This window comes from Cynocephalus volans, chromosome X (genome assembly GCF_027409185.1).
Source record: "Cynocephalus volans isolate mCynVol1 chromosome X, mCynVol1.pri, whole genome shotgun sequence".
Taxonomy (NCBI): domain Eukaryota; kingdom Metazoa; phylum Chordata; class Mammalia; order Dermoptera; family Cynocephalidae; genus Cynocephalus; species Cynocephalus volans.
The window spans coordinates 149,369,431-149,388,570 of NC_084478.1; the positions used below are offsets into that span (position 1 = coordinate 149,369,431).

The 19,140-nt window shown below is 46.5% G+C and overlaps 1 pseudogene; it reads right to left on the bottom strand.

The window, feature by feature from the left end:
- Window positions 1-2,749: 2,749 nt before the first annotated feature.
- On the bottom strand, window positions 2,750-4,590 carry LOC134367579 (emerin-like; annotated as a pseudogene).
- Between the last annotated feature and the right edge of the window lie 14,550 nt (window positions 4,591-19,140).

A 19,140-nucleotide genomic window follows, 5' to 3' on the forward strand; every position in this document is an offset into this window, starting at 1 on the left:
CCTTCGGGCACCGGACACTGTCCAGGGGCAGCCCCTGCCACTTGCAGGAACAGTGCCCCCACCTCCTACCCCAGGCAGACCCACTTTCTCCTCCTTTGCCTCCTTCCTCACCAGTGCCTTGGGGCTCTGCTTCCTCCAAGTCCCTGTCCCTGCACAAAGAAGCCAGGTCCTCCCCTTCTCTCCAGACCCTCTGTCTGTGCTGCACCCAGGAGCTGGGTGACTCACACATCCTCTCCTAGCACTGGGGCCAGGAGAGGAGACACGTTGCAAATGGAAGGGAGGGGACATGGCTTGCCAAGCTGTCGAGATATGTGTGGAGTAAAATGTGGACTCTGCCACCTCTGATTCAATAGCTTGGTCCTTGGTGACATCCCACAAAGCCTGTTGTGACCTTTGTCCAAGATAAAACTCACATGACATAAAACCTTGGCTCTTAAAGTATGCAATATGGTTGTTTTTTGTACACTCCCCAAGTGGATGTTAAGCTCCCTGAGGTTTGCTGCTGACTAGCCCAAGGCAATTTCACCTCCAGGACAAATGAGAGTCTCTGAAAGTGCAGCAAACTCTTGAGAGGTGGTTTGGTGCAGTGTGACTTGACACTGTCATCACTGACAGTGGGTAGCACTGGGCAGAGAAATGCCCTGTATGGGCCTGCAAGAGGGCACGCTTTTATATTTTACTCCATATAAATCCGGACAGCTTGAACTTTTTGCATATAAGAATTCATGTCATTACTTTTGGGACAAAAACATAGAGACCACAAAAGAAACCACTGTGATAATTGAAGGCATCATTGAGACATAAGGAAGTGAACGTGTTTCAGTCCTGGCTATGCAGCCCCATCACTGGGGGATGTAGGGCAAGTCCGTTTCCTTTTCAGGGGTCAGCTTCCCCTTCTTTATAATGAAGAAAAATTTCCGCTTCCTTCCTACTCTGAAGGCCAGGACTCGGTGAGCCTAAGGATGTCATCATGTGTCCCAAGAGTCCCATGTGCCATTTCTGTCCCTAATTCATCTTCCCCTCCACACTCCCAGGAGTTCAAATGGTCCCTCTGGAGCGGATGGAGTAGGGAGAGCAGGGAAAGGTTGTGTAGATGACTTTAGCAGTGAGTTTAGGACTTTGTTTATTTATTTACTGTATAAAGCGAAGGTGTTCAACATGAAATTTTGATATACATACACATAGAAAAGGGGCGCAAGCACCAAGTTTGTCACTAGAAGGGGATGTGAGGACAAAAGGGCCTTCTAAGCAGGTGACATAAAGGATGGAAGATGGGACAAGCACACGAGTTGGCCTTGTAGGGGCAGAGGCAGTTCATCCCTTGCCACCGGGCCAGAGCAGTGAATAGGGACCCAGACACAGATAGTGAGTAGGTTTGATGGTGGGAGGATGACGTGGTTCTCAGCCAGTTGCACCTGTTTTCTCAGTGAACTATTGGGCAAAGTCATCAGCAGGAATGTTGGTAGTTTGAATAGAGAAGAAGGGGTGAAAGAGTGCTTTTGGAGAGAGGGATGAGGAGTATAATACCAGGGAATTGGCCACCAAAATTCAGCCAGCCAGCGCTAGGGAGAGATGGCCCCCAACAACATTCAGCTCTTCCAGCACAGCTGGGAAGCAGGCTGGCCCTGTGGGGTTCAGAGAGGCATGGGGCTGTAGACACACAAGGGCACTGGAGGGAGAGAGAGGCAAAGGAACTAAAGGGGTCGGTAAAGGAGTGTTTATAGGGCTGGATGGGGCATATAACTAGATAAACAGGGAAAGAAGGGCATGGCATGTGTATGGGGGAGCAGGTGCACGCATGTGTGTATGGTCAATGGATTCATGCACCCTTTGGTGAACTTCAGAGTCCTTGAAACTTTTTCCCTTGTGTCACTAAATAAGCAGCAATTCCAGGAGCTCAGGAATGCTCCACCAGCTATGTGCCCTTGGATGCTGAGGTTGGAACACCACAGAAATTTATGCTGCATTTCCAACTGGGTTCTCTCCACACACTTTGATATACTATAGTTAATTTTATAAGTAGGCATCCCTCAGGATCTTGGTGGATTGGTTCCAGGACACTCCCACCCCCCCACCCCACCCCCATAACAAAATCCACTGAAGCTCTAGTCCCTTACATAAATGGCGTACTATTTGCATGTAACCTTTGCACACTGTAAATGCTTTGGGGAATGAGTTAAGGAATAAAACCCACAATAAATCTAAGAACATATCTATGGGTAGCATTTGATCCCCATCCCAAGACCAAAACAAAAATGCAAAGCCGGATAGTGATTCTTGAGATACAAGACCAGAGGCCCCATGTCATGGGAGCCCAACCCCTCCCCCAGCACGAAGAGCCGATATATTACAAATAAATGGTCTTTTTATTGTGTGTCCATGAAAACAAAGTCAGGGAGGCCTTTGGCCAACAAGGTGTCAATGAGCAAGAGGCATGCATGACAACAACCGTATTCTCCTTGGGAGTGAGTTCTTTACCTCCCAGGCCTTAAGGGTCACACGCAACCAGGGACAGGAGGCTCCAGAGGAACGCAAGCCCAGGACCACCATACACTGGAGGGCCTGAGTCTGCTGCCTCCCTGGCAGGACAAGGCAGGGAGAACAAACACTGCCTCGGGCTAGGCCCAGCCTCCCAAAGCTAGAACACAGGGAACACCCCCACCCCCACCCCCATCAAACACTGCTGAAGAAATCAGCCAGCACTTCTGAGAAGAACTGGCTCTGAAGCCAAAAACCGTCAGGGCTCCATTCAGAAGGGGTTGCCCTCTCGAAGCTTCCAGTAGTAGTAAACGAAGAGTAGGATGGCATTTAAGAGCAGGAAAACCAGAAGCTGGCCCCAGAGCGGGACCCTAAGGGCCTGCTTTCCTGACGGGATGGTGTATCGGGTGAGACATGAAGAGAAGGAACATGAAGATGAGGATAAAGAAGAGGAGGATGAGGATGTAGGAAAATAGGACAGGTCGTGGCAGCTTTTGGAAATGCTAGAAATGTGGTGGTAGTGTGCGATGCTCTGGTAGGCACTATCCAAACCATACACGGGGTGTTCCCTGAGGCAAAAGAGGGGAGCAAGTGGGCCAGGAGAGCCTGGGCCCAGAACCAGCCCCGTCCCTGGGCCTCTCCACTACTCACCTGTCCTTGCTGTCCTTTTCAGAAGAAGACAAAAGACTGTCATCTCGAATCTGCAGAAGCAAATCAGGGTGAGGGAACTGGTTGGTGGGATCACCATGGCCCTATCATATTCCGCAGTCTAAACTTCCTTGGCCAGCCCACTCAGACCATTGCTTAAAGGCCAGGGACCTGCCCCTTCCAGAACCTTCTGAGTTCCCGGCCTTTTGTCTGTGGGGCCTTACCACTCGCTCAGTGACTGTCCTGGCTGCCTGTGCCCCAGCACCCTCCTTTCTAATTTAAGGATTCTCAGAAAGAGCATGAGTCTAGATCTCAGACCAGGGTCCAGGCCATGTGCCTTCCCATGCTCTCTAGTCAAATAGTTCTCACGGCTCCCCAAAGTAGGGCCCTGACCAAACAGGTGTCTACTGACCGTAACTCTCCCTGGAGAATGAAGGGTGCACCCAGTGTCCCCCCTCCTGCACTGTATTTGCCCAAACCCAGCTATGGTCCCCTCAGGTCGGATCAAAGTACAGGATGCCTGACAGCCAGCTCGCCTGGTGGTTGAAGGTGTCAGCATCTGAGAGCGAAGTCACTGGCTGGTGGAATCCCTTGGATGTACCCACAGAATCGGCCTCCCTGGAAGCCCTGGCGGTCAGGTAACTCTACTCACAGTACTCGTCATTACAGCCTTATGAACGGGGGCATGGTTAGCAGAGGAAGCATCGGTATGCCCTGCCTGGTCCAATGGACCTAATCTGAATCACATTACGGGCCTATGACAAAGTTTCTCCCTCCTAGGGTTGCTGAGAGGTGGTGGGTGTTGGGGCCTCAGGTTCTCCCTAAGACTGGGGTCCCCGACGGAGTGGCCTTCAGATATCAGGGTGCCCACCCCATCCCTGCCTTACCCTTGCTCTGGTAAAGTAAGGTGTCATCTTTCTTGGGCAGATTGTGCATATCCGAAGAGCCCTTGAGAGCCGAATCCAAGTCTGAATGGGGCAGGAGGAACAGTCCATGTGCCTCACAGGCTTTCCTCCCTTCTCCCCAGCGGCCTAATCGGCCAACGCCCTTTCCCCACACTCCCGACCCATCCTCCCCGTCGCCCATGCCCCGTTCCCATCCCATGGGCGGCCAGGCGGGCCCCTGGGGCTGGGTCTCACTGGAGAACCCATAGGAGGAGGCAGACGAGTTAGAGGACGAAAGCCTCCTTCGCCTGTGGGTCATGTACTTGAAGATTGTTAGTTGAGCCTGGCCAGACACGGGGTGCAGGGCGGTCAGAGTTATGGTCCTCAAACCTGGGGGAGAGCGCAGTGGGGACACGGGTAACGGGTCCGAGGGAAGGAGCGGGACGAAACGCGGGGAGTATGTCCCGGGAGGGGACCCGACCGCCGCGGGGCGCTGCGTACCCAAGACGTTCGCGTGCTGGATGAAATAGCGCAGCAGGGCGTCCAGCTCGGGGTCCGACATAACCGCAGAGTCGTCCATGGCGGGCGCAGCCGGCACCGGGAGGTGGGAGGGGAAGGCCTGCGGGCGGCCCCGGCCTGTCAACACAAGCCTAGCAACGGTTTCCTAGCAACAGGGTGGTGGCAGCAAGAACGCCTGGTCAGCAGCCCCGCTGGCGTCACGCTGGCGTCACTCGTGCGTCACAGTCATGGGAGTGGGCGGGGCTGTGCTGCGCGTCGGGGGGCTGGGCTAGAGAGCCCAAAGTCCCCAAGGGCGGCAGAGGCTGCAGGGAAGTGAGGGGCGGGGCCTGCACTCGCCAAAGTGGCGCAGACCCGTGTGGCCATGGGAGTAGGGCGGGCATGGCCTGCAGCGTCGTCAACTGCTGGGTCGTTTAGGCTGGACCAAAGACCGGGACAGGACCTGCTCGAGCCGAGCCAGCAGACAGCGGCCAGGACAGGTGAGCGGGCGGGATGGGCGCGCTTGGGGCAGTTCGGTTCCCTGAGTTTCTTCGGCTTCGCCCTGTCCTTGCATCTCCCCGCCGTCCGCCATCGCTCCATGTCCCCGGTGTCCAGGTCCTGGTTCAAATCCCCAAACCAGACAACTGCACCCCCTCCCAAAGGAACAAAAACTGAAAATGTAAGGACTGAGAATTTTCACAAATTAAAGTCAGGCACCAAACTACATATCCAGGACGGTCAGAGAATACCAAGCATCATAAGTGCACAGAAAGCTACACCTAGGTCAAACTACATACAATTAAAATTTAAAAAAAATTCCAGAAACAAGACAGAAGGGGGGGAAAACCTTACCTGTACAAGAACAAGGATAAGAACTACATCCAACTTATCCTCAGAAAGCAGACAAGCAAGAAGAGAGTAGGGTGAAATTTTTAAATTGTTGAGAGAAGTATGCCAAACCTAGAATTCTTTACCCTGCAAAATTATCGTTCAAATGTGAACGCTAAATAGAGGCCTTCTCGGAGAATAGAAATTAAGGGAATTCGTTGCCAGTGTCCTGCCTTGAAAGACGTGTTAAAAGTCCTTTAGACAGAAGGAATGTGATACAGGTCAAAAACACAGATGTACATAAAGATAGGAAGACTATCAAAGAAGGAATAAGTGAAGGTGAAATAAAAACTTTCATTTTTGTAATTCTTACAATAACTGACAGGTAATACTTTGTCCAACATAATAGTTAAATGGAGGCAATTATGAATGATTTGTTCATGTTATATGCATGAAAGATCTGTTATACGTATGTATTTTGCCTATATCTGCTTATACATAAGTGAAGGGCATGTCCGTGGAACAGGTTGGAAGAATTAGGACTCTATTATTATACACAGTGCTCACACACCCCATGAAGTGGTACACAGTCATTGAAAGTGGACTTGCGTTAGTTGTAAGTGTGTATGACCAACTCTAGGGCATCCACTAAAAAAGGTAGTAAAGGAAGTACAAGAAATATTTTAAGAAAGGACAGATAATGGAATCATTTAAACCACAAAAGGCAGTTAATAGTGGAAGACGAAACTAAGAACAGAGAACAGGGGCAACAAATAGAAAACTAACAAATACGGTAGATATTTATCCACCTCTACCAGTAATATGAACGGACTAAATACACCAAATACACCTTACATATGAATGGACTAAATACACCAATTAAATTCAGACATTGTCAGAGATGATCACAAAACAAGATGCAATTATATTTTGTCTCCAAGAAATCCCGTTTAAATATAAAGAAATGTATTGACTAAAAGTGAATGAATGGAGAAAAATATACCATGCTAACACTCATCAAAAGAAAGCAGGAGCAGCAATCTTAATCACAAACAGAGCATACTGCCAATCAAGGAAAGTTATCAAGGATTAAGAAGTGCATTACATAAGGATAAAGGTGTTCAGTGCTCCAAGGAGACATAACAATCCTTAATGTGTAAGCACTTAACCACATATCACATTACATGGCAATGACTGAAAGAACTGTAGGGAGACAGAGATGAATCCACTATCTTAGATGGAGACTTTAAACGCCGATATCAGAAGTGGCCAGATCCAGCAGGCAGAAAACTGTGAAGGACATAGCTGAACTCAACAACACCAGCAATCAACTGGATATACTTGACATTTATAGAGTGCTGCCTCCAACTACAACAGCATACACAGAACAGTAAAGATCTATGCTCTCAACAAGTTTAAAGTATACAGTACAGTATTGTTAACTACACTCAAAGGGTACAAAGTCTCAGTTATTCAATAAGAATAAGTTCTGGAGATCTAATGCATAGCGTGGAGATTATAGTTAACAACAGCCATTTTTAACTACTGTATAGTTAACAACAGCCATTGTTAACTATTGTAGAGTTAAAAACAGCCATTGTTAACTATTGTATAGATAAAACAACCACTCTTTTACCCTCAAAATTCTTACCTCGTAAATTTGAAATTTGAAATTACAACTTAAATTTCTTATTTCTTTCTTTCTTTTTTTTTTTTTTTTTTTAGGATGTCTAGTAAGGGAATCCTAACCCCTGATTTGGTGTTGTCAGTAACACACTCTCCCAAGTGAGCCAACTGGCCATCCCTACATAGGGATCTGAACCCGCAGCCCTGGTGCTATCAGCACCACACTCTCCCAAGTGAGCCATGGGCTGTCCCCTCAAATTTCTCATTTCTTGATGGAACAATGAGGTAGTCCTGTAGATGTGTAATGGTACCTAGGTAATATATAAATAGTAATACAAATAAATATCCATAAGTATAGGGTGATAGGATGAAGAAAATCATCCTTCCCGATTCTAAATCCTGATTTCCTTTGGGAATAATTAGTTGGGTATAAAAGTAAGTATTATGCGGTGGGCAGAATATGTACCCTAAAAGTTCATGTGTTCGAAAGTTGATCTCCATTAAGAGGGTAGGAAATCCTATAATGGTAATTGAGATGTGAGGCCTTTAAGAAGTGATTAGATTGTGATGACTGTACTATCGCTAGCTAGGTCACAATTTTACTAGAGATAACGAGAAACACCTAGAGAAATAGTTGGTGCTATTCTTATATCTTGCTGATGTAAGGCATTGGTTATATAGAGACTAGTGGGATGTAGATAGCTAGTCATACTGAAAAAAAATTGAGATAACCAGAATTAATATTTTAAGTGAGTAAATTTAAAATGAGTTTCTTCTAAAATCTAACATTTTACATTTTTTTCTCAGAAAAACAAGTACTGCAGGTATCAAGTAGTACCTATGTAACCAGTTTGCTAGCAGTAAGTAGAGATAACAAGGACAACAGGCGGAAAAGGGCTCAAAACCTTTAAATCTAACTTTTCATCTCATGTTGAGATATAGTTTTATTACTGTATATAATTAATGGTTTCTCACTAATAATTTACCTGTAGTTAACTATTTCAAGGGAGGGAATAGAAAACACATTACTGTGCTCTCAACTCTAGCTTCTTCTATGTGCTTGAAATAATGTGTTAGTGATTAACACAATCAGCAGTACTTAAACTAATGTATTAGACATAATTTCTAAAACAAGATTATATATAGGCTTTTGAAAATAGTAAACAGTCTTGTCTGATCTAAATTCTTATGTTTTCATAATATTGACTTAGTGCAACTGATAACTACTAAACAACTAGTTGAAGCCAGAAAGCTGAATATCACATTCTTTTCAACTTCAAATTCTCGCATTTTGTTGAACTGAGGGAGTACTACAGATGGGTGTGGCTCCTTGAAAAACTAGTTAACTAGAGATGAACAGAAGCAAATAGGATGAATAGGAGAATGGAAGAGAAAACACACATTTCTCAAGTCTCAGTTGTTGTTTCCTATAAAACAATGAGTTAATACTCTACAGAGTTTTTGTAAATATGTAAGTAGTTAACAAGGCATAACTGGAGACAATTAGAATAACTGGGTAAAGGAAAAAAGAAAAAATATTAGATTTTTCTCAGGTATAAATTATTAATTCTTGTTTGATAGTGTGTTAGCTCTGTCTATAGCTCTCTCTATCTACCTGTCTATCGACCTACCTATCAACTTCCCTAGCTGGCTGTATTCAGGTAATTAGTTTACTAGGAATAAATAACCATAACTAGAAAAACTAGTTGAATACAGGAATTGAAAAAATCGTTCTTCTCAACACTTCTTATTTATTGTTGAGAAAATGAGTTAGTAATATAGGCAAGTCATGCTTCCCAAGTTAGTAGTAAAATGCAGACAATATGAATAATAAGTGAAATGCAAGTAGTAGAAAAATATTCTTTGCAGATTAATTTTGTTGTTGTTGTTGAACTAATAAATTAGCTCTTCTTTACTGAGTTTTCCCATGAAACTTGTTTAAAAAAAAAAAAAAAAAAACAGCCAGCAAACACTAAAATAACAAGGGAAGCCTTCACCTAAAAGTCATGTTCTTTTCAACTCTTAATCATTAGTTCTAGTTGGAATAAAAAAAATTAGAAGAAGAGATAATGCTGAGTGTTACCTAGGAAAAAAGTTGTTAGGGCTAACTGGGGATAACTTGAATAACTATGGGATGCCAAGCAGTGTTGCTTTGCCTCCCATGGATCTGTCACCCCTATACACCGGTGTGATGGAGCTGCCAATGATTACTCAAAGCCCATCTCTTCTGAGCAGTGAGAAGCCGCAAAAAGTGGTTAATCTCCAAGAACCCTCAAGAACGGGGTATTCCTTCCATTTGGGAAATCAACCACGAGTTGGGGTTCTCTTCCCGCATTTATTCTCCAGACCAGGAAGTTACAGGAAGAGAACATAGGTGTGGTTTTTGCTAAGTATACATAAACAAGTTTAACAATAAAAGCTGGTAACATTCAATAAGACAAGCAAGGTGACATTCCATAATGCAATTTGCAACAATAGCTTGATTTTAGCAAACACTGCCTTCTTATAGCAATTTCCCAGTGTTTTTACATATCAATCAGTAACCTGTCTGCCTTTGAGCCAGCAATCTTGCTGTGTTACAATTCTTGATCTCACAACAGAGACTATGTAGCCTGGGGAATATTTCCAGTCCTTGGTAAGGTCAATATTTGAAACTGCAAGGCTTTGGAAAAGCAGGCCCTGTGAAGTACATTTGCCTTATTCATACTCCACAAAGCAGGGGAAACCCATCCTTATCTTTTTATTATTTATTTCTGTAGGGATGATAAAGTCTTAACTACCAACATCAGTTGGTAAATACATAATTCATATAGTTGATGCTAGAAATGGCTAGAAATATATAGACTAAGGAATCACTGCTGATGAATACCGGTTTATTCCAGGAAGTTGCATAACCATTTTTTTAACTCAAAATTCTTAATTAGTGTTAGAAATATTAGCTCATGCCATAGGCATCTCCTTTACCCAGGTGAATAATTAATTGGAGATAAATAGATGAATCCACTATGAGGAAAAACACATTCTTTTCAACACTACTTCTCATTACTTATTGAAATAATGTGCCACTATTCTAGATATTTAGTGGTTCTTAGCCAAATATGATGAGTCAACTAGAAATTACTGTAAAAAACTTGCTGAATATGGGAACTTGAAAAACACATTCTAGTCAACTCTAGGTTCCTGTTTCTTTAGCGAATGTTGAGTTAGTACTATTGATATAGTAAGTGGAGTTACCAAGGTAAGGTTTAATTAGACCTACCTCCATAAACTAGAATAACTGGACAGGAAGAGAAAAGTCACATCATTCTTCTCCACATTTCTCATTTCTTCTTGCAGTAGTGAGCTAGTTCTCTACATGGGTGGTAGTACTTAGGGAATCACATGATGGGGAACAAGAAAAGATGGATAGAATAAATATTTGATGCCAGGAATATGAAAAACATATTCTGCTAATTAGAAATGCTTGTTTCCGGTAGGAACAATGAGTTAACACTAATTGGGACTAGAGATATCTCTGTGAGGCACTGAATGAATTTCCTTTGGGCATGTGCTCAACAGAGGGATTGCTGGATCATATGGTAGTTCTGGTTTTGATTTGATTTTCTGAGGAACCTTCACACTGTTATCCATCATCACTGTACCAACTTACATTCCCACCAACAGTGTACAAGGTTTGCCCTTTCTGTTACCTCTTGACGTTTGGGTAATAGCCATCCCAACAGACATGAAGTGAGATCTGATTGTGATTTTGATTTTCATTTCCCCAATTATTACTGATGTTGAGCACCTTTCATAAACCTGTTGGCCATTTGTAAGTCTTCTTTGGAGAAAGATCTGTTCAGATCCTTCAAACATTTGTTAATTGGGCTGCATTGTTCTTTGCTATTGAGCTGTGTGAGTCGCCTGCATATTTTGGATATTGACCCTTCTCAGATATGTGCTTCACAAATATTTTCTTTCAATCTGTAGACTGTCTCTTCACTTTCTTAATTGTTTCTTTGGCTATTCAGAAGCCATTTTGGTTGATGGAGTCCCACTTGTTTATTTTTGTTTTCGGTTCCTAAACTTCTGACGTGACAATCAAAAAATTATTGCCAAGGCTAACATCGACGACCTTTCTGCCTATATTTTCTATAAAGAATTTTACAGTTTCGGGTCTTATGTTGAGATTTTTAATCCATTTTGAGATGATGTTTCTATATGGTGTCAGATAAGGATCCACTTTCATTATTTTTCATGTCGATATTCAGTTTTCTCAGCACCATTCATTGACGACACAATTTCTAACGCAAGAATGCAACTTCAAGACCCGTTTCAGTTCCTGGCCTGAAGGCTTGCTATTTAAACAGTATTGGAAAGTCAAGACTGTGACATCAACCCTTTCCTGAATGGAGAGCCTGCCCTATATATTTCAGCTTGTTTGCCCCCACAATGTGGGAGTTGATTCCGTAAAATAAATAACCTAAAATATACATGCGTTATTTATAAATAAAGATTAAATAACACCACTTAAACATATATGACATGTAATATTACATATCACACATGCACACACGTGCACACACGCAGACACATATACCCCGTTGCTTCTGTTTCCCTTTCTGTGGGGAAGCCAGTCTCATACAGCTGAGCACGTTTATTCACTGATCTCCACAGCCTTCAGGTGGTCATTCGGAGCATAAAAACAGAAAATCGAGGGGAGCTATGTGAACAGTTGGAAAAGAAGTTGAAATGGACAACCTTCTGGGTAGTAGCCAAGAAATGAACGGACTTAAGGGTACGGCAGAGTCTACGATGCTCTGGGCTGGTTGGGAGGTGCAAGAAGGCACACACCTCCCTGGGCGAGGTCTTGCAGAAGCGCTGGGTGGCTGCGAAGGGAAGGCTCAAGGCTAGAAGAGGAGTTGGAAGAGTCTGATCTCAAGTTGTGACCCAGCCGAGGTTTCTCAGCCAGGCACCACGTGCAGCCACCTTCTAGCAGAGATCTGATGCCACCCAGCATAAGACTGGCGTCTCGGACGCCCAGCTCCCACTGGGTGCCCAGATTGGCCGGGAGAAGCTTTTGCAGGAAGCCGCCTGGTTGCGGATCAAAGGGCAAGTGCGGGATGGCAGAGAGATGTTGAAATCCTACAGGCAGCAGAGCACAGTGTCCCAGAAGCCCCGCAAGCTGGCCGAAGCCCTGGGGAAGATCAGCTGGAAGAGGAGTTCCCCTGCCCCCTTCATGAGCCCCCCATTGGGACAGTGAGCCCTGGGTGAATACAGAGGCCCTAGACAGCCACCCACAGCCAGGGCACAGTGGTACTGCTGCGTCCTGCCGCTGGGGGGCGTCCCTGCAGGGGGCGTGGTTCCGCACGGCCTCACCTCCCGCACTCACCGCCAATCAGCGAGCCGTCTGTTGCCGCGCAGGCGCTAGCCCACAGGCCCTCAGAGCCGCGTAGCCAGCGGGCCGTTGTGGAATTCCCTGAGGCGTCCGGTAGCCTGAGGGTTCCTCAGGTGAGGCACGCACTTGCGGGTTGGCGTGGCCCCCGGCCCAGGGGCATGAGGGCGTGGGCACGGGGAGGTCCCGGTGGACATCTGAGGAAATGTCCTGGCTTGGGTGTCAGTCCCCTGGGGTCTGCGACCGGGGCCCGGGAGGCAAGGGCGCTGGGACTGTGGCAGCCGGCCACGTGCCTGCTGTCTGGCGGGGAAGAGACCGTCCGGGTCTGCGCCTCCTGCCTGCCGGCCGACCATAAAGAAGGACACTCGGTCCCCTGAGGGTCTCCAGGTGCGTCTTAGTTGGTGACCAGGTAGCGGCCTTGCTTGGCTTTCCAGGACCTGGCCGGGGGGTTCGCTTCCCGAGGAGACGGCCGGGAGGTGGTCATTTGAATGTGGCTACTTGTATTGAGGATCATGGCTCATCATGTGGAATGCGACGAGTCTAATTTCTTTTATTCCTGTGGAGGGGGGAGGGAAGCAAAACTGAGGGCTATTCAAGATTCTTCCGTGTGTAATGGGTACACTTACCCCTTAACTACAAAACAACCTCACTCTCCACGTAGTCATGACAGCTATGCATAAAATTAACGAACGAAATAAGAGAAAAATGGAAAGGCATTCATTCACACCCAGTTACTCCACCCATGCACTGCGATCCTATGAAACCTAAGACTTTCTAAGAAAAATGCGTGAAACTTGCTGCGGACTGAATCTGGCAAAGGAAAGGTGCAAGAAGAGGCACAGCAGTGTTTTCTTTATTTAAAAAGAAGTTTTCAAGATTGTGCCTTTATTATACTATAAACGGATATGCCAGCTCATCCTTCTATGGAAATACGTCCCTTTAGGTAGGTTTGCCATCACAAACCCAGTAGGTGCACAGAAGATCCAATACACATCTGGTCATGGTAGAGGGGGCATCACGTGAAGATGAGAGAATTCCTGCCTCTGGGGAACAGTATGGGGGTCATGTCGAGATAGGGGCACCACTTTGAGACAACTTGCTGAGGATTCTGTTCTTTAGTTTTCGCCTAAGATGTAAATAAAACCCTCACTAGGGAAAGCAGGCAACAGAACTTCCCAAGTGACAGGGCTTCCAAGGTAATCCTTCCCAAAATCACGGTTGTTGACTGGAGAAGTCAATGCTCATTGTTATCTTGTTCTTTCACTCCTCTGCTAAGGAACAGATGCAACAGAAGAAATGGGATGGTCCAAAGGAGTACGCTACTCTCTTTGGAAACACTACTTCTTGGTCATCTGAATTTGACTTTGACGTTACAGATTGTGGAGTCTCCATGTAGAAAGTATTTCTCTTTTATTGTCAACTGGGTATTCTCCCTCTGCAGGCAGTGTTTGCTTTGATGTTGGACTAAAATACTGGACGCATTTTCACACCACGTCCTCCTAGAACTTGGCATCAATTTACAAACTTATTCTGCTGCTATAGAGATTTTATTGTTCTCACATGTTCCTGGGGGGTAAGAGAAGTTTAATATTTGATTATCGCCATCTACGTGTATTTATGTATCTCTATGCATCTATCTTTCTGTTTATCTCTATGCCTCTATCACCTGTTTATCATCTCCCTATCATTATCTATCTCTACCTCCGTTGTTAGCTATATCTGTCTAGCTGTTCATCTGTCAGTCTATTTTGCCATTCATTATATCTCTCAACCGTCAGTTTTCGACACGAGTATATTTATATATGTCTACCTCTGTATCCATGTATCTTTTTCCTACCTATCATCTATCTGTCTCCTTCTAATCATTCCTTATCCTTCCGTACATCTACCTACCCCCTTCTATCTACTGCATATTATACATCTTTTTCGATCCCTATATCCATCTGTCTTTATGTATCTCCATCAACCTCTGTGTCGATTTCTGTCTCTCTGCCTCTATGTATCTATGTATCTAACTGTACACCATCCACCTTTCTACCATCCATCTATTTACGCGTCTGCTTGCCTAACTTACCTACCTGTCCCTTCAGAGGGAGGGAAGAGTGTCGTATTCCCGTTAGGACAAAACCAGAACGTAAATTATCCAGAAGACTCTAAGCAGACCCTAGATAGAAGCTCTTCTTGCCATGGCCCATAGCGTTTGGTGAGAGGAACATGCACTGTTTTGATTTAACACACTTGCCTTCTGGTTGTGTCTGTTAAGGAAGCATCAGCTTTTGTAATCAGAAAAATCACTGGGATTGCCGTTCTTTATCTGTTGAAAGTGTTTTCTGAAAAGTTTTCACACTGGAAAAGAGCTGCCAAATGTGAGTAATGAATCATATCCACGTGGGGTGTACAAGTCTTAAGGTGTTGTAACTGTCTTATAGAGATATATTTGTTGCATATGGTGTAAAGGGATTCAGAGAACTATATCTATAAATATATATCTGTATGCATAAAAATCCTGGAGCACATGGACTCACGTGATTGGAACAAGAGTTCCTGGGTGATTGGACTACTGATGCTTATTATGCTCATTGTTTGGTAATTTTGAAGATCATTTTAGATTTTTCCGTGTGTGCTTTCAAAACAAGGAACTAAACGGAACGCAAAGTAGCATTCCTACTGGAAGCAAGCACACGGGGGACGGGTACAGACATTGAGGTGTATTGTTGGCTTCCACGCCAGGCATCTTGGGTTTCTAACATCTGCGTGTATGGGGCCGTGAGCGTGCGTGAGCGTGTGGGAGAAAGAGTACGTGCTTGTGTTTTGGGGTGTGGGTGGTCACGCTTGAAGGTGCTCTATCACACCTGTTTTCTGAGTGGGGCTAGCAGGTCCAGCTGAGGGGAGCCCGAAGCGGTCGAGTCACCTTTTATTACTTCCTCCTGTAGTTGTGTGTCCTCAGGTGAACCCTGGGCTTGAGAGCCCAGCACCCTTGAGTGAGCACCCTCGTTCAGGGAAGACTGTGTGCTGATTGTCTTCTCCAAGGTACGTGTATTTCATCATCGTGACACCTTTCCTGTTACGTCGACCAGTGTGCGTGAACAAAGACATACATACACGCATTTATTAAGGAGAGAAGTTTCGCATCACAGAACATAGAATGTGAAGTCAATAGTGCACTAGGTAAAGTGCAGAAAGCAGTCATGACACTAATTTGGACGACATATAGGGAAAACTAGGACATATGAACGGAGTATTGGCGGTGGAAAGATAGGAAGAGTAGGACGGGTCGAACAATTGCTGCTTCTGCAGAACACATTCCTGTAATGTCAGAAATTCCATGAGAGTTTGGAAATATCAGGAAAATTTTGGCGTAACGAGACTCTTGGAAATGACGTAGCAGAAATGGGCACTACCTAGGAAATATATCCAATTATGCTCTCATGTTAGCAACTATAGTGTAACACAGTACGTGCTTGCACGTGCACAGGGATGCATAGGTAGTGCGTTGGAAGCACGTACACCATCGTCCTCATAGTGAGCATCTGTAAGGTGCCAGCCCCTCTACACATATTTCTATGCATGTCATGTTCTCACAAGCTCATTCAATGCGATTTGAAAATCAGAAAGACACAATAACTTCAAAATCCCCATTTTCGTTACACTCACACAGATGGTCACAAACACACGATTGATGTTAAATCCATGTGTCCATGGCATCCGCGATCCCCAAAGCAGTGGTTCTCCCTGTTGTGACGCAGGAACAGACTAGCATACGCCAGGCAGCATACCATGGAAATATTTTGGAATGCAAGAGGAGGAAAATAAAAATGGCATCTACATTATGGATGGGATTCAGATATCAGCTCTGTTTCAAAAAGGCATGCATCCCTGAGTTGGTGAAGGGAACGGGATCATTAGATCCACACTTTATTGGCTCACGTTGCTTCCTCTTTTGAATTTTCCAGATTCGCTTGAGAAAAGACTACATTGGTCCTGAGTATCTGCACTAGTTCCCACCTGATCACAAAGAACAGCGCCCTTCAGAAGCACGCAGCGGGGTAAAGGGTGTGCGGACAAGCGATTGGAGTGTGAGAAACAAGAGACCCAGCTCACAGAACCGGACCTGCCTCCGTCCACGTGACCTTCGGTAAGACTTCCCCATTCACTCGCTGCCATCTAATGTTGACATTTCGGGGTACGATCGTCTTTGCACCTCACTCTATACACACGTGTCTTCATAACGAGCATCACATCTTTGGTGTTGGGAGACAAGAGTTTTGCACCAGAGTATAGAGGTTCAGGTCACAACCCATGACCGGTTCCTGCAGAAATCCCTATTAACAGTGACAGCCAGGAATCATCAAGATGACCTCACAGACCTCTGGATTCTGAGTCATGCTCTTGAACATGACATGGGGCTGGCTCCCAGCATCGGTATGTAGGAGATGGCCTCGGTCTTCTTGGGGTGGACAGGGAGGCATGGGCACCCTAGGAAGGCAAAAAACTAATGAAGCATTTTCCTAGGTTGAAGCCCAAGGATCTCAGAAGCCACAGAGGGTCCAGGAGAGTGAAACAGGATCCCTGACATGACACCCACGTCCGCATGCGGATGCTCTTCCGCATGCAGTCGTTACAATTAGGTTACACGGTGGCTTCGGGCTGTTATAGAACTCTTCTGGCACCTTCCATATTTTTCCCCAAATGCTTGACACTCATCTTCCCCTCTGTCTAAGGCCCACTCTTTTAATACCTTGTTTTATCTCATCAATCTCCTTGAGCAGGGCGCTTCTAGTTTCACAAAAGGAATTCTTTCCTCATACGGTTCTTCTTTTCCTTTTTCCCATTCCAGTCTCCTCCAGGTCTTTCCACTGAAAACACGAGTGCAAGCATCTCACGGAGAACCAGGTGGAGGAGGACAGCCAATGCAAGCTGGGAACGCTTTGCAGTCCGGAGGCAAAGGAGGCGTATTAGAGCAGGGGTTTTGAGGGAAGACCTGAGTCAGCAGTGGGAATGACAGCCAGAAACCTCTGCCCCTCATCATCACCTCTCAGGAGAAGAAACGATTAAAGTGAAAAGCACAGACGTAAGGGCCCTGACGAAGTCTGAAATGGAAGGCATGGGCTCTTCGGCAGGGGCGCAGTGGAAGTTCAATGCCACAGCGGGAGAGGAAAGGGGGTGCAGAAGAGTCCTGAAAGTGGTACTGGAGAGGCTGGATGAGAGAACAAAACTGGGCCGAGGAAGAAAACCAGATGACCAGCAGACCAGTACAAGCTCCCAGGTGAAAAGCACAGACATAACGGCCCTGACGAAGTCTGAAATGGAAGGCATGGGCTCGTCGGCAGGGGCGCAGTGGAAGTTCAATGCCACAGCGGGAGAGGAAAGGGGGTGCAGAAGAGTCTTGAAAGTGGTACTGGAGAGGCTGGATGAGAGAACAAAACAGGGCCGAGGAAGAAAACCAGATGACCAGCAGACCAGGACAAGCTCCCAGGAGAAAAGAACAGACAAAACAGCCCTAACGAAGTCTGAAATGGAAGCCATGGGCTCCTTGGCAGGGGCCCAGTGGAAGGTCGGTGCCCCAGCGGGAGAGGAGAAGGAGTGCAGAAGAGTCCTGAAAGTGGTACTGGAGAGGCTGGATGAGAGAACAAAACGGGGCCGAGGAAGAATACCAGATGATCAGCAGACCAGTACAACTTCCCAGAAGGTAGCTCAACAGCCGGCAAGTAGACCCCCTCGTAAAAAGTATGGTAAACGCAAAGGGGTCGTTCGGAGGAGTGCTGGGAAGAGAGAAGCCTCAGGATCACTGCCAGTTGGTGCCGAGAGTGAGGATGCCCTGTGCGGTGACAAATCACGGGTGCACACGACCTCTGCCCCTGCTCCAGCAGAAAGGCCAATAAAGGCATCACGGAAGTCCAGCGCGAGCCACGATTTCCCGACACTGTCGGGACTCGAGGGTGAGAAAGAGGGCAAGGCAAAGGCACAAGCCTCCACGGTTACATCCCGGCGTCCCACAGTCCTGGAGGAGGGTGCATGTGCTAATGATGGACAGGTGGCCCCATCCCAGCCACGGGGTGTCATCCCCACTGTGCCCATAGCTCTGAACGCAGAGGCACAGGACACCTGGCCGAAGACCGTGGCTACTCACTCCGCGTGCTCTGCGCGCTCAAGGAATGCTGAGGACTCTGGGGAGGGGGCCTCGAAGCCAGGCGTGGAAGGGGCGGCCGCTTCTTCCGGGTCCCCTGCCCCCTCCAGGTCCCCTGCCATGAGGCCGCGTGACTCCCTCTGTCTGGCAGACAGAATTAGGAAGCTAAAAGCGGCAGTTTGTTCCGAAGGACTGCAAGAACGCCGACCTCCTGCTGACTCGATGTCTAGGAATCCCATCCGCAAGGCTAAAATGGCTGGTGGTAAACGAGGTGGACAACCTGCCAGCATGGCTCTGACACAGGAGCCTCCTCCAGTTGAAAGAGGAACGATGGTGTGGTTTAAATTTCAAGACCACCCATTCTGGCCGGCTGTGGTGAAGAGTGTCAGTGCGTCGGAGAAGACCGCACGGGTGCTCTTGATTGAGGCAGACCTGCGCCAGGAGAGGAGCGGCATCCGAGTTCCTCTTCGAAGACTGAAGCCCCTGGATTGCAGAGAGAAAGACAGACTCCTGCAGAGAGCCAGGAAAGTGCACGAGCAAGGTGTTAACTGGTGTTTCTCCCTCATCTCCCACTACACACAAGCCATCGGCCGGGGTTCCTTCGTGGGCTCTTTCCTGGACTATTATGCCGCCGACGTCAGCTACCCACTCAGGAAAGCCATCCAAGAGGGCCCGCTGGA